Source organism: Psittacula echo, assembly GCF_963264785.1.
Source record: "Psittacula echo genome assembly, chromosome: 8".
Classification (NCBI taxonomy): Eukaryota; Metazoa; Chordata; class Aves; order Psittaciformes; family Psittacidae; genus Psittacula; species Psittacula echo.
The window spans coordinates 23,760,241-23,775,559 of NC_137744.1; positions in this window are offsets into that span (position 1 = coordinate 23,760,241).

Genomic DNA, 15,319 nt, shown 5'->3' on the forward strand with positions numbered 1-15,319 from the left:
CCCTATTTAAGAGCTGGTTCCTTCCCTCCTGCCCGCCCTCATCGGGAAACCTCGGGTCTGGGCTGCCCCGCAGCCACGTCCCGCCCCGCTTTCCCGCCCCGCTGACCCTGCTCCACTTCCTCGGGAACACCCCTGACCACTTCCCATCCTCACCGCCCCCTGCCCTGCTCTGCTCACCTCAACCCGGGACCACTTCCCCTGCTCCTCAGCCTCAACACAGGGCAAGGGAGGGGGAGACCCCCCCTGCAGTCCTGATCCAGCTCTGGGGCAGCAGCACAAGAGGGACGTGGAGCTGCTGGAGCGAGTGCAGAGGAGGCCATGGCCATGCTGCGAGGGCTGGAGCAGCTCTGCTCTGGAGCCAGGCTGAGAGAGCTGGGCTGGGGCAGCCTGGAGAAGAGAAGGCTCCTGAAGGGGAGACCTGAGAGCAGCTCCAGTGCCTAAAGGGGCTGCAGGAAACCTGGAGAGGGGCTTGGGACAAGGGCCTGTAGGGACAGGCCAAGGGGAATGGCTTGAACCTGCCAGAGGGGAGACTGAGATGAGCTCTTAGGCAGAAGCTCTTCCCTGTGAGGGTGCTGAGGCGCTGGCACAGGGTGCCCAGAGAAGCTGTGGCTGCCCCATCCCTGGCAGTGCTCAAGGCCAGGTTGGACACAGGGGCTTGGAGCAAGCTGCTCCAGTGGAAGGGGTCCCTGCCCGTGGCAGGGGTTGGAGCTGGAGGAGCTTTAAGATCCCAACCCAAACCAGGCTGGGATTCTGTGATTATTCCCCCTCTGCCAGCACATATCCACATCCTTGTCTTCTACCTACAGAGCTGCTGACTCCCCATCACACACAGACCCTTTCCTGAGCACCACGCACTGCCTGAAGAGCTGACCCACTACAGCCCTGCTCCTCCCCACAGAGCCACTGTCCACCTCCCTCCCCTACCCTCAGTCCCCCAGACCCTGCTCATGGCTCCTTCCCCAAGCTTCCATACCTTCCTTTCATTCCTTCTCAATGTGCTCCGTGCTGGAGTGGAGGCTCAGGGGATGCCCAGAAGCAAAGGGCACCAAGGGGTTAAGCAGTATGGAAATTTCAGCTTCTCAACACACCTTTCACATAGAGCCAGGTACAGAAGGGCAGGTCATAAAAGCAAAGCCACTGCCAGAGGAGGAATTTAACGAGCAATGACTGAAGGACCTTTTCTGAAGCATTCCCCTGCTTCACCCACCAAAATGACCTTCCCCAGGCATCCCCTCAGGACATGCAGGAAGACACAAAGGATGCTTCAGGTACAGGCACAAGGGGACACTGCTTCACTGGCTCCTTAGCTGCCCTCCTCCATTTCTAACTGTTATTTCCATGGCTCTTTGGGATGCACGCTGTGACACTTTCTGTCCTCAGTGGGACTTCTGTGCTGGGTAAAGCCGTGCCCAGTATGACTCGACCCAGCCAGGACTAAGGGGTATCCCAGAAGTGAGCAGTGTGTCCGACAGCGCCTGAAAGGTGGGAAGAAGATATCAGGCTGTGTTTTATCACCCTGTGCAGCAAGTTCTGTTGGTGAGTTCCATCGCAGGAGCTGGCAGGGGGCCAGCACACTCTCTTTGGAACAAGAACCAAGGGCAAGTGCAGTGCTCGGGCAGGACACAGGCTTTGGGGACAGTAAATGAGCAAAAACTCAAGGGAAGACTCCACAGGCTCCCTGTGAGCCTGGATACAAGTGGTCAAAGCACGGCGCCAGACGCAGCCCTTCAGGCTGGTTCTGCGCCCCACACCAGGGGCACACCAAGACCCCAGTCAGTATTCCTCCAGAGCCCCCCTGAACGGTCCATAAAGTAAATGAACCTTTTTGACCATCCTGACGTCAGTTATGTGTTTGAGGTGAAACAAGGGAGCGTGGTTCTGGGTTGGATCCTGGATGATCTCGGTACCTGTGGGTCATTGTGTCCCCAGGGGGAAACAGAACTGTCCTGTAAACAGTGCTGGGCCTGACAAAAGCCCCGAGTTCTCTTTCAAACTCATGATTCAGAACTCATTATCAGCTTGTTTAGAAATGAGCCGAGATGAAAAACAACCTGTTAGCCACAGCCTCTCCCTCTTTATTAGGATTAAGTGCATGTTGTAACGTTGTGAAGTCACTGGCTGTGGCATTCTCTCTCTGTAACTGAAGATGACTAAAAGTAGAACTATACTGGAGGCAGCACTCCTGGGATGTGTTCTGTTTCTGACCATGGGAAAGTTGTATTTCTAACGCATTTTCCTGTGTTAAAGGAGGAAGAATGAAAATCACAGCACAGCCAGAATTCCCAGGGTGATCAGTGGAGAGATAAGCATCCTTAAGGAGAGAATCGTCTGGAGCAGGGCTTGGTTTTGCCTCTGGGCTAGCTACACAACTGAATAACAGCACAGCAGCTCAGCTGAGCCCATCAGGTTCATCCCTGAAGGCTGGCTCCTCACAGCCCGAATGGCCACCCATCACTGCGCACCCTGGGAGCCTGTTACTGCTGGAATGCCTCTGCCAAACGCACAGAGATAACAACCAGCAAACCAAAGCCAGCTTGGCTCTCCCATAGATGAGATATCCCATCTCCTGACCAGCAGCATAACTAAGCTAGCCAAGTAACCTTTTGTCTTTGGACAGCATCCCTGGATTACTACGAATTCCACTAACTGAACGCTCTTAATCCAGTGGAGGGGGGAACACACAGCCATTAATGATAACCTTAACATGCTGACAACACAGCAAACAATTCTACCATATCCTAGGAGCAGTGAGATACTTATGTCTGCCTTTTGGTTGCACTAGTGCCATTATCACATGCTGGGTATTGCCCTTAGCTAACACAAACACAGCTATGGCGATGAAATAGATGGGTTTGGTTGTGCTAATTTAAGCATACACTGAGTAAATTCCCTTTCTTCATGTGGATCTTCTGCCACAGCAGTGCTTACAAACAGCAGCACCTGGCACACACATCCAAAACTGATCCAGCAGCACAGCCAGGGCTCCTGTACCTCGCCCATTCCCAACCAGCAGGAGCTAAAGACCTGCCAGAGGGGAGACTGAGATGAGCTCTTAGGCAGAAGCTCTTCCCTGTGAGGGTGCTGAGGCGCTGGCACAGGGTGCCCAGAGAAGCTGTGGCTGCCCCATCCCTGGCAGTGCTCAAGGCCAGGTTGGACACAGGGGCTTGGAGCAAGCTGCTCCAGTGGAAGGGGTCCCTGCCCGTGGCTGGAGCTGGAGGAGTTTTAAGGTCCCTTCCAACACAAACCAGTGATTCTATGGTTCTATGAACATGCACAAGTCCTGGAAAAAAACCAGTCATGAACCTAAAATCAAGTTTTCTCCCATCCAGGGAAGATGTGTCAATGGTACACTGGTCTCGATGTTAGCTGATGTCATTGCTTCTGAGCTTTAATTGAAAACAACCTGAGAAGAGGCTCAGGATGCTCCAAACACGGTCAACTTTGCTTTGAGCAACTGAAACACTGTAAATGCAAAACCCCAGGTGTTGTATCATGGAAGTATCATAACAACAGGTACAACTAATAAAAGGGAAGAGATAAAGAACAGGAGAGCCAAAACTTGGGAGCGTGCGATTATCACAGCTTGATGATTGAGGAGCACAGAGGTGTCAGGGTGTAATGATTCGCCTATTGGGAAACCTCTCAGAGGTGTGGCCAGTAGAAACTAAGGACTCATTTTTAATTGAGTAAAATCAAGCCTAGGAATGAGTACAATTCTAATTTTCCAATGTGCTGAACTGAGCTCAGCAATGCCAGTATCAAAAGGCAATATCTGTGGAGTTCAGCAAAGCCAGGAGGGGCAGGAAGGGGCTGTTCTGTTCTGTTGGGTTTGTGTGTATTTACTTTGGTTTGTGGGGATTTTTCTTCTAGATACACACAAAGAGCTTTTCACAGGAGATAAAGGAAATGCATATTCTTGAGAAGCTTCTGCCTAACAGTAAGGCTCTGAAACACAGGCAATAACGACCATGCAGCAGAAAGGAGACCTTTCAGCCCAGTCCACTTTTCCTTTAGGTAGTTCTACATTCTAACAGGCAGTCCCTGCTACGTGATCCCTAAGACAGAACTATCCCTGTGATTGAGCTCCTGCAACAGGATAAAAGGCTGTTAGCTGTTCCTGACATTTAGGGAGGGAAATACCTCCATAAACCCTTTCCTTTGTGTAATACCTGCTCCTGCAGGTTAGCAATTACTCTCAGAAATAGCCCATCCAAAGGGATTTCTCATGTAAGCAAAAGCAACCCCATATGCAGCAATAACACCCCTAAAGTACCTGCTACAAGAACACAATTCTAAGTCTAAAAGGAAAAAGCAGGATTCAGACATTAATATCCACCACAATATAGCACTTCTCCATGCCCCCAAGCAATCAGTGTTACAGGGACACTGGAACAACAATTAGCTCATTGTACATGCTCAGAATTTAATAAAACAACACCAAAACATTCTAAAATACAAATGATATGGGTGCTATTATTATTCCTACTACAACTGGAATAATATAATAAATACTATTTGAGCAGCCTGCTCTAATGGAAGGTGTCCCTGCCTGTGGCAGGGGGTTGGAACTGGAAGAGCTTTGAAGTCCCTTCCAACTCAAACCGTTCTTTGATGATTCTATGATTCTGCTATCCAGTTCTTCCACAGCTCTTTCCATCAGTAGGCTTAAAAAGGCTTTATAACAGAAACTGGTCTTTTCCCGAAAAGGAGAGCAGAGGTGAGGTTGCTCAACTGTTGCATGCAGCACCTCTTTAGCAGAAAACACGTGAACTGCAGTGGACCCCATGAATCCCAGAAGCCATCGTTTCCCTTATCCTCGCCACAGGACCTTCTCCCCTCTATAATCCAGGGAGTGCATTTCTATTCCCCTCCAGCCGAGAGGAGAGCTGACCACTCCCCAGTCAATCCCTAACTGATTAGGAAAACCTTCAACTAGAAACACCATCCATTAACACCCACAATGCACACCCTGGTTGACACAAACCTGGCCTCTTCCAGGCTCTGGGGCTCTCTCCCTCTGGTTTAGGCTCCTATGAGCAGCCCATCATCCCCCTCCAGCACCTCCTCTTATCCAACAGCATCAGGAACAGCCAAGTGAAAGAGCTTTGCCTTGCCTGGGTGAAAGGGATATGAAGGGATATCCCATCACATGACCATGCCTTTAGTAAGGTGGCATTGGCAACACGTGCTTGGAGGTTCATCCTCTTCACGTGCCCCCAGAGCACCTGCCCCAGCAGCCAAATTGGTGCCGTTCTCTGAGGAGAGACTGGTTTTAATCAAGCCACTCACAGCTGCCATCACTGAGGAACCTCAGGGTCTTCCAGGCTGCCTGATGCCCCAGGGCTCCCAGTGTTTCAATGTTAGGGCCAGGGAGCATCCAAGCGTGAGCCTTCGAGGATTATTACAGTTTTGGATTACAGTTCCACCTAATCGCCACTCTGGGCTGGTCATTCATCTTGGGGAAGGGCCAAAGTCTCCATCAGACTTCAAGGAGTCTCAGTACGGAAAGGTAAGGGACTGAGTATGGTCCTAATGTGAGGTCTCAGTGCAAGTGTGCATCTGAAAGGAATGTCTCAGAAGACACTTTGCTATTAGTTATGCAGAGTAAAAACTCATCTTTCCTGGTAGCTCAATGCATTTATGTCTCATTTAATAATTTTAATGTCTATGATTTATGTGGGATCAGGGCTGCAGAGGGAACAGTTTTTCTCCCTTCATGTCCAGCAACACTGCCCAATGAACAGAGAAAGCTGCTTTGTTTTTACTTCAGCTTTAAGAAGAGATTGAAAGATGAAGTTCTGCTACAAAACATCTCCTATTCCTAACTTTGGGGAGAAGCCTACAAGGATGCTGTTGCCTTCTGCTCTGCAGAACTGCTGAAAGTATTGGTATACCCATTGTGAACAACCTGCTTCCACTGCTGCTCTGCGGTGTAAAGGATGCCTACTGCGACAAATGTCTTACTGTAGAGGATGAAACAATACAGTCCACTTTCCTCGGAGCTGAAGGGGTTTAGTTTTCTTTATAACATCATGAGTTTTACACTGTTATTTCTTTTTATTCCCAAAGAACCCACATTTCCCATTGCTGGTTTTAATGATCAAGTGAAAAAAAGTATTATGAAGGCACATTTTTTGCCTTCAAGATGGGGCAGGTATGGCCGTTGGGTGGCACACAGCCAGGTACTCATGGATTGTGAAGCTTTGCAAACTTTGCATAATCTTGGTATGGCAATCCTGTAATGTCCCATACTCCTCATTGCAAACCTCTCCTTGACTGGCAAGTAAGTTTGCACAGGAGTGCAGGAATGCAAAGGAAGAAACTGCACTGACGTCCTTCCCATCCGATGAAGCAAGAGACAGGAACCTGCACTTACGCACCTGGCAGGGAACACCACGACACATCACAGCAGCAGCAGCTGCTGAGAAAAGGGGATTGGCAAGTTATCATCTCATCTGTGATGGATGGCAAATGCTGATCCATAGCAGACTAGCTGTGAGAAATGCTCTGCTTTATAGTGAGAATCTGGCTGCGATGGCTGTACAATCAACCATAGAATCCCAGACTGGTTTGTGTTGAAGGGACCTTAAAGCTCCTCCAGCTCCAACCCCTGCCACGGGCAGGGACCCCTTCCACTGGAGCAGCTTGCTCCAAGCCCCTGTGTCCAACCTGGCCTTGAGCACTGCCAGGGATGGGGCAGCCACAGCTTCTCTGGGCACCCTGTGCCAGCGCCTCAGCACCCTCACAGGGAAGAGCTTCTGCCTAAGAGCTCATCTCAGTCTCCCCTCTGGCAGGTTCAAGCCATTCCCCTTGGCCTGTCCCTACAGGCCCTTCTAAAATGTCGCCTTCCAGATGTTTCAGGGCTTCCCATTTCCCGGCTTTTGCCAATATATAGTGTTGCTTTACAGGCTAAATTAGAGTTTTGTGTCTAAACTCCTTTACTAGTATCCTTCCTGGCTAAGTGGAGGGGAATTAAAGCAGAGGAGGAAACATGGTAGAAAATAAAGCCAAAGAGCAATGCATTTCCCTGCTTGCTTAACTGATGAGAGGACAATCATGTCTTCTGATTTGCATTTAGGTGACATGCACCAAGTGCTTACTCTGGGTGTGTGTGAGGTAACTGCCTGAGCCACTGGACAAACAGACATTTGTAAACCTGAACAAGACTACAAGGAGGTTGATGGTGTTGTGAAAGAAATGTTTTCCCATCAAAGACTCGAAGGCTGTTGGTCATACCAATTCAATCAAAAATTCCCATACATCTACCTCCACTGTTTCCTGAGGCTCACTGGCCCATGGATGTACTTTCTCCATGGGCACGCACTCCTAGAGCAGATTTGAATCTGCCATGTCTGCATTCAGATTTACTGCTCTGCTGCTGGCTTTTAATATAAAGATTGAGGTCAGGTCCTTACTTGTTTGCCCAAATCAAGGCCAGGTCCCATCTCCACTAGTTGGAGCGTTTCAAGCACAATGTTCAGTGATGTAGACACCTGCTTTAGGCCTTTCACTTAGAAAGATAAAGATTGCAAACACAAGAATGCACTCACCACGTGGCACTCTGAAAAAGGTCAGAGGCTTCACAGGCATGCTGAGGTCACCAATGATAAACCAGGCTGCAAATGGCTAACTTACTATCTTTGCCTCAAAATAGAATGGATATTTACCAACTTGGCACTTGGGTCTTCTTCTTTATCAAAAGAAGGTATCAAGCATTCTTATTACAAGGTCAGGGAGAAGAAAAAGCAAACATTCCTGTAAGGATTTGTTAGAATGGATGATGTGGAAGGGTTTATCCTAGTTAGCTTCTTTAGTAGGAAGGGTCACTGTGGTGTCAGAAGACACAAAACAGGAGTTTTGAGAAGGGCAGATCTAGGTTCTGCAATCCAATATGCTGTGGAGAGTAGTGTCATTCCATTCCCCTCCCAAAATGATCAAACCTCAATTTAACCAGTTCAGGTTTTCCCCCTGCTACTCTAGATAGAGCATTGTTCGTGTCTGACACCTCTGAAGATCAAATGTACTTAACGACTGTACTTGTGCTTAATGAGCTTTCTTTTCTTCCTTTACAGCTATCCCCCTTGTCCCCTTCTTTCATCCTGCCTTTCTTTTTGCCCTTATCTATTGAGACCTAGCATATCTTTGGTATTTCTCAGGTAAATAAACCAAATTCCTCTAGCCACATCTCAGTTCCTCTGCTCATCCTGACATCCCTACTCTGCACCTCTTCCTGTCTGGATTAAGCTTCTTTGAACATGGGTAACCACAGGCAGGGACAAAGAGCAAGGACAAGGATGCAACCTTTGAGGACAATCTGAGCATCGTGTTTACATGAGAGCCCAAACAGAAGAGGCACATTCTCCAGCCGTTTGAAAAGTTGTTGATCCGAGCAGGGTGATAAAGCAGAATGAGTAAGTCTGAGGCTTTTAACACTTTAATACATGTATTTATTAGCGTGTTTCTTTGGTTAATGTTTGAAGGTAGTTTCCCACCAGAGACAAAACAAGCTAAATTGTATTTGCAAAAGATGAGCTGAAATTAGTCTGGTTTATGAGAGAAGTGTCGGGAGGAAGTCACTGGAAGTGGGACACATCTTTGTTAAACAGCCAGTTCATTGGGACTGGTTTTCCAAAGACTAAAGGGTCAAATTCAGCAAAAAACTCACGCATGAAGAAGTTGGGGTTTTTTTGAAACAAAAAGGGAATTGTAACTTAATTTATTAGCTTTTCTTTCCAAAACCTTTTAAGATTTTGTTGTAAATGCCTTTTGGTTTTCCTTTCAACTTAACCAGAGCATTTGTCCTGAGCAATACACTATTTAGAGTCACAGAACAGCTCAGGCTGGAAGGCACCTCTAGCCCAGCCTCCTGCTCAGAAGGTGAACAGGCTTTTTGCTTTTCTCATATGAAATGAAGTAAAACTCCTCAGCTGGAATACTGTTGTGCCACTGAAGAGGATGGAGATCTAGGCTGAAGCAAGGGCTCAGGTCTTGCTTTATCTGGCCCGTCTACTGAAACTGGTTTTTCCTTTAAAAGCTAGCCAAAAGAAATAGCTTATTGTGGTCCCAGGCTGAACAGAGGCAGTCAGAGGTTGCCTGTTTCAATGGTTTTACAGCAAACATTCCTGCTGGAAGTCCTGAGATCTACTTCAATGCACAGCAGTGGCAATGCATGGGAGATTCCTGAGAAAGAGAAACCCAGAAAGAATTCCAGTGCTTCAAAAATCAGCACCAAAGCAAAAGCGTTTGGAGATGAAAGAAATGACAGTGACATAGAACAACTGAGTCAATCTGCTGTATCTATCCTCATTGGATTTAAATATATTTCAGAAGATCTTTTGTGAGATCACAATATCTAATTTCTCCCCTTTATTGGCATCTGCCAACTTTGTGTCATGAATGAAGAAGAATTTGCAGATGCAGTAGATAAGGTGTGTTTATGTGTGTGCTGGCTATTTCATTTTCTCTCTTCCACCAAGTCCTTGTGCATCTGCTCCTGTTTCTTCCAGTTGGGGCTGACTGGGATATAACGTAGCCACCATTTAACCTGCATACACAAAACCTAAGCCACATGCAATCGCAACAGAAATTCCAATTTCACAGCAGGATGGTGAGAAAGAGACAAAGTTCAAGGTTGGTTGTGGAAGGACAACAAACGTAACCTGTTTGTTTGACTCCCTCACTCCCCACACCCCAGTGAGATGCCAAACTTAGCAAAGCTGAGATGAGCCTCAGAGCCTGGGTCAGCCACGTTGGTCAAAGACACTCAGATGACCTCCAAGCCATTCCTTCCTACCTACTTCTTCCTCTTCCAGAAGTATCATTGTACATACAGAAGTGTTGTCTCTGTTTACAGTTGCTGAAGAAACGAAGCTGTGCTAACAGCACTGAAACCCATCAGGCTGGTTTTCCTGATGACAGGATTTCCTCCTTCTTCTTGGCCAAGTTTTCAAACCTCAGCAATGATCTGGGACCTTCTTTATTGGGCATCCCACTTGAAACAGCTTGTGAGGGAGCTTCCTGAGCACGTCCTCTGCCAAAGATGCACCTGCACATGGGCAACTGTTCAGTGTTAGGAGCAATGGCTCTTTGCTCTAGGGAGGATCATTTTCAGAGTTGGTTGAGAGTAAGGATTTGTTCAATAGCAACGTTCTGATACTGAAACAAAGTCCCATGTACACGGTTGCTGTGTCTATGAACAAAAGTCAGCATCTGGATCAAATTCCAATACAGCCTAAGCCCCATGCTTGGCCCCTTTGGCTGCCAGGATGCACTGTTGACTCACATTCAACTTGCCATCAACCCAAAACCCCAGATCTTTTGCCAGGGGGCTGCTCTCCAGCCTCTCATCCCCCAGTTTGTGTGTAACCAGGACTGCCTTGTCCCAGGTGGAGAACCCGGCACTTGCACTTCTTAAACTCCACACACTTGGTGACTGCCCAGCTCTCTGGTCTACCCAGATCTCTCTCTAAGGCTTCTGTACCCTCAAGGAGTCCACAGCTCCTCCCACTTTACATGACATCATGAAAACTTACATCGGATCCCAGCATCCAGAGAATTTATAAAGACATTGAAGACATGTGACCCTAAAATTGAGCCCTGGGGAGCCCCACAGGTGATGGGCACCAGCCTGACGTAACCTCATTTACTACAACCCTTTGAGCCTGGTCCGTCAGCCAATTGCTCTTCCAATGTATTATGGACTTGTCTAGCGGTGTCCTGGACACTGTACCCAGAAGGATGCTGTGAGAGAGACCTGCAATGGCTGTGATCCTCCAAAGCTGTGTTTTTATTTGGGCACATCAGGCCTTAACACTGCTCCCAGCTTCGCGCTGTCAGGCAGGAGGAGATGGCAGGAGAACGATGGCATCCAGCATCCCAAATGCAATCCCTGCCTTGCTTGGCCATGCCTCTCCTCTGAAACTCCTGTCTGGATTCCAGCTACGGTTATCACCTCCACACACAAAGTGCTCAGGAAATGCAGGGATAAGGAGCTCAGATGAATAGATAGAAATGTGAGTTTCACTGTGCCACAAGCTCTGTTTGTCCATACCCACCAGCCCACATAACAAGAGAGACCCCCCTTGGGAAGGTGTTAAATGCAGGCAGCACACTTCCTGCAGTGTCCCACTTGGCTTTTCCCTCCTGGCTTCCCAGAACCACGTCTCATGCTTTGAAGCTGTGGCAGGTGGAAATGTAAGAGGCTTTAATACCTGTCATGGAGCTGTGTAAAGAGGCAACTCCCAGATACTATCAATTGTTTGCCTCTGTCTTTGTTTTGTGTCTGCTTTGTTTCAAAGGTGTGAGGATTATTTCTTAAACTTTCCTTAAAGCTGTTGGCCTGGCATTGAGGAAGGTCATTTATTTACATAGAGTTGACTGGAGTTTAGGCACAAAGATAACCCAAGGTAATCTTCCCTTCTCTGTGTTACCAAAAGGAGCTTACTCAAAGCCTTTATCAAACCCTCGCCTCCCACAGTCTTGTGTGCAGGAAGGCAGCATAAAAGGATTAGCACATAGCTGCACCTGCAGCAGCCCTGAGTAAAGGCCAACCAGTGAAAAGTTCAAGAAAGCAGGTACCAGCATCTGACTGCAAAGATCCGGGGCCAGCAGAGCCTCATGAAGCTGGCTGGGGATGAAGGGGTTGAGGGTACCCCGAGGAGGAGGGCTTGGGGGTACTGGTGGATGAAAGACTGGATATGTCCTGGCTTCAGTGTGTGCTTGAGCCCAGAACCCCCCCCATGTGCTGGGCTGCACCCGAGAGTGTGAGCAGCAGCTCAGGGAGGGGATCCTGCCCCTCTGCTGTGCTCACCATCCCTGCAGCATTCAGGTCAAGGTCATTATGCACCTTGCGCTTACCTTACTAAATGTAGCAACATCATTACAGGAGTTTGATTGTTTGCTCTTTCAGTTGTATTTCTGCTTCTGACACTGATTTTTGTTCGTACTCTGTGTACATACGGAAGGGAAAGCATTACTTGAACTTAAATGTGATGTCAATGAAATACAAAGATAGTTTGTCTGAAGTATACCATAAAAATCATATAAGAAGACAGACACATGCACACTGTTGAGAGTAGAATATGCAAACAAAACACATATCTTGTATAAGCTGCTACAGAGTTCTTAATCAGGAAGTTTTCTTTGCCATCAAGCTTGTTTAGTCATTAAGTTCACTGTTAATTATAACTCTCCCAAATGTTATTCCATAGGATTCTCAAGATACAGCTTCCCGACTGGGACTCTGGCAGCAACACCATCAGAAATAAACCTCAGGGACAGGAGACCCTGACCTTACAATGAGGCACATGGAGGTCAGCCCCTTTAGCCAGGTACAACTTGCTATGGACCGGGAATCTATCATCACATCAACCTAATGGGCAAAGGCTCCAGCTTCTCCTCATAATTTCAATTCTAGTCTCTTGTTCTAATGCAAAGGTACTGCTTCATATTGTTTGTAAATCTTGCTACGTGTAAGGCAGATGGAAACGCCTGAGATTTAGTAAAACTTTCAAGTGATATTTCACTTTAGCTGAAGATAGAGGGAGCTAAACTGGGAAATGGGACTGGGCATCCCATTATACAATGAACAATGGTCAAGCAGTGATTTCCAATCTGTGAAAACCCTTCTATTGTGCAAAACATAAATGAAATCCCCTTATTTCCTGTGAGGCAATGCCCATGCTTCTGCCGAGGTCTTATGTGTATCTTCTTGCTGCTAATTGCCCATATTTCAGCTCTCAGTCCAAAGTGTACTTTGCCACGAGGTACTTGCTCTTCCTGTAAAGCAGTGTGATGATTTGTATGTTGTGAAGACATTTTGTACTCATTGTTACTCCAGCAGTATTTCCATGCTTCTGGCATTGTCTAAAGGCCATCTGTATAACTTTTGGGGTTAAATAACATGTAAAAGAAGATAAATCCATCAGTATTCCAAAGATTACTGAGCACTGACTTTATGATTGCTTTAGCACAGTGCTCCTTTTTCATCTTGAACGCACTCCAATAAATGTCCAGATTCATGAGGACGGCTGTCAGGACTATAAAGAAAGTTGAGCTTTGGATTCCAAAGCACATAAGGACTGCACATAGAGGAAAGAGTATTCTCCCTTATTCTCTGAAGGGCTGAAATGTTCTAAGGCGGCCAGTTCATCTGAACAACTAGGAAACAAGGTCAAGTTAAGCAGTGGAGCTACTGGACAAATTCAGAACCAGAGCTCCTAAGTGTAACCCACAGCCTGGGGCTGGTTTCAGTCCGTCTTTCCTTCACGGTGCATTCCCATGGATAGATTTGTGATTAGGTTGGAAACCTGATAAGGAATCTTATTTGACCAAGAACCTTGTCTGAAGCCACGTGCAGAGCTGTGGGCAGAAAGCAGCTTAAAACAAAGCTGACAATCACTGCAGACTCTGAAGTGCTGCATTGGCTGAAGAACTTGTTACTGAAGGAGGAAGGAGAATTTGCTTTGGCTTTTGGTAAGGAAATACTTCCAGAGGTCACAGACCACCACAGACTGAACAGCAACGTCAGGGAAAGAGCAAGGTGAGGAGTTCCAGGAAAGAAATAAGGAATAAACCCAGAAATAACTGTCAGGTCCAAAGCATTCGTTCTCTTGAGAATGAGAATTCCCCAGCGTAGTCAGAATCCAGCCTGGGTCAGTGGAAACGACTTCAGGCCAAGGGGCTGGCAAACAAAAGCACACACCAGAAAGCTGCAAGCAGAACTGGCACTGCAGGATCGGGATTTCATCACCTCCAGGAAAAGACAGAGCCTTCCCACCGGGAATACCAAAACAGCCGCTCTTGCCCTGCAGGCACGTGGCTGGATCCAAGGCAATTGCAGGAGAGAAACCACTCATCTGCCCTTCCCATAAGGGCAGCTCCGGTAATGCCATGCCCATGGTAGTTTCAAGGGTGAATTCTGAAACTACTCTAGAAATAGCTGTCAGTTGCCAAACTCAATCCTCTGAACTCAATGTTCTTCCACAAAGTCCTCCACAATCTGATGTCTCTATTCACCACATTGCTACGAGAAGCTGTGGCACTTCCCACTAAAGATGCCCCTAATTCCATGTTCCTTTAAAAATTACTTGCCTTAGAGACTTCAGAATGAGGGACAGAGCCCACCAGCCTCATTCTTGTAGTTTTATTCCACTGTAAAGGCAGAGAGATGAATGGAATTACTGGCATCATTTCACTTTCTCATGGCTTATAGTGCATTATCTTATAGATTTAAAGGCACACAGCTTGCCGGACAGGACAGGGAACTCCGAGCTACAAGCGCTCATCCAGAGTATGACAAAGCCTCAGTGCTGCCAAGCTTCCATCTTCAGTCTCACCCACAGCTGTCAGGGAGCTAGTGGGAGGCTGGGACATGCCTGGAATGCGGACACACGAGAGGGTGATTTAGACTTTCTGTTTCCTCCTGTCTAGAACTGGGAGAATCTAACCTGAGATTATCTTTGTGCAGTGTTTTGTAGTGCAGAGCAACCCCAGCCTGTTGGGTTGATCAACAGGACTAGTGCAGTATTGAAGATTACATGGGGTGATTCCAAAAAGCTGCTCCCACGGATGTGTGTGTTCCTCAGCCCTGACAGCTGATGTGCCTCAACAAACACAGCCCAGAGCTCTTTCTACATCCCTGCCTCTGAGAGCAGCGAGGAGAGAGGCAGATGCTCTCCATCGTACAACCAAATCCTGCACCTCCTTAACCCCCTTCCCTCTCCTCCCCAGTCTGCCCTGGAATCTGTCATTTCAGGCCCAGGCTGGGAGCAGATCCCAGTCAGCTCCGGGCACATTGAAAGCAAAGCGTGCCCAGCCGCCAGCTTCTCACTTGATGCCTGCTCAAGGTTCACATACAAGCAGAGAGCCTGTAGACTCTGCAGCCCTTCAAGACAACAGAGCTGAACTTGCGGCAGTCTCCCTGTCGTTGGCATCAGGCCCATACTAGACAGGGGAGGAGTGGAGCATCCTGTGCATACAGTGTTTAATCTTGCATTAAATGGTGATGATACCAGCAGGTGACGTGCTATTAAGTGTTAGGACAGTGTAGGCTCCAAGGGCTATTTTTGGGTGTGGGAGAGGGGTGTTTTTCTCTCTCCTAAAACTCATGTACACATTCCTCAGCGACAGTGACCTCCCTGAAAGGGTGGAGGAAAGGGAAGACTTCACCACAAGATAAAGGTTTTTCTGCTGAAGCAGAAGGTAAAGGTGAGGCTGAAACTTCCTCCTCCTTCCCCAAGCCCTGTCCCATCACATTCACCCCCTCTCAGGGCTCCCCTCTGGCTCTGCACCTTGGGTAAGTTAAAACCCCTCGGCCTGC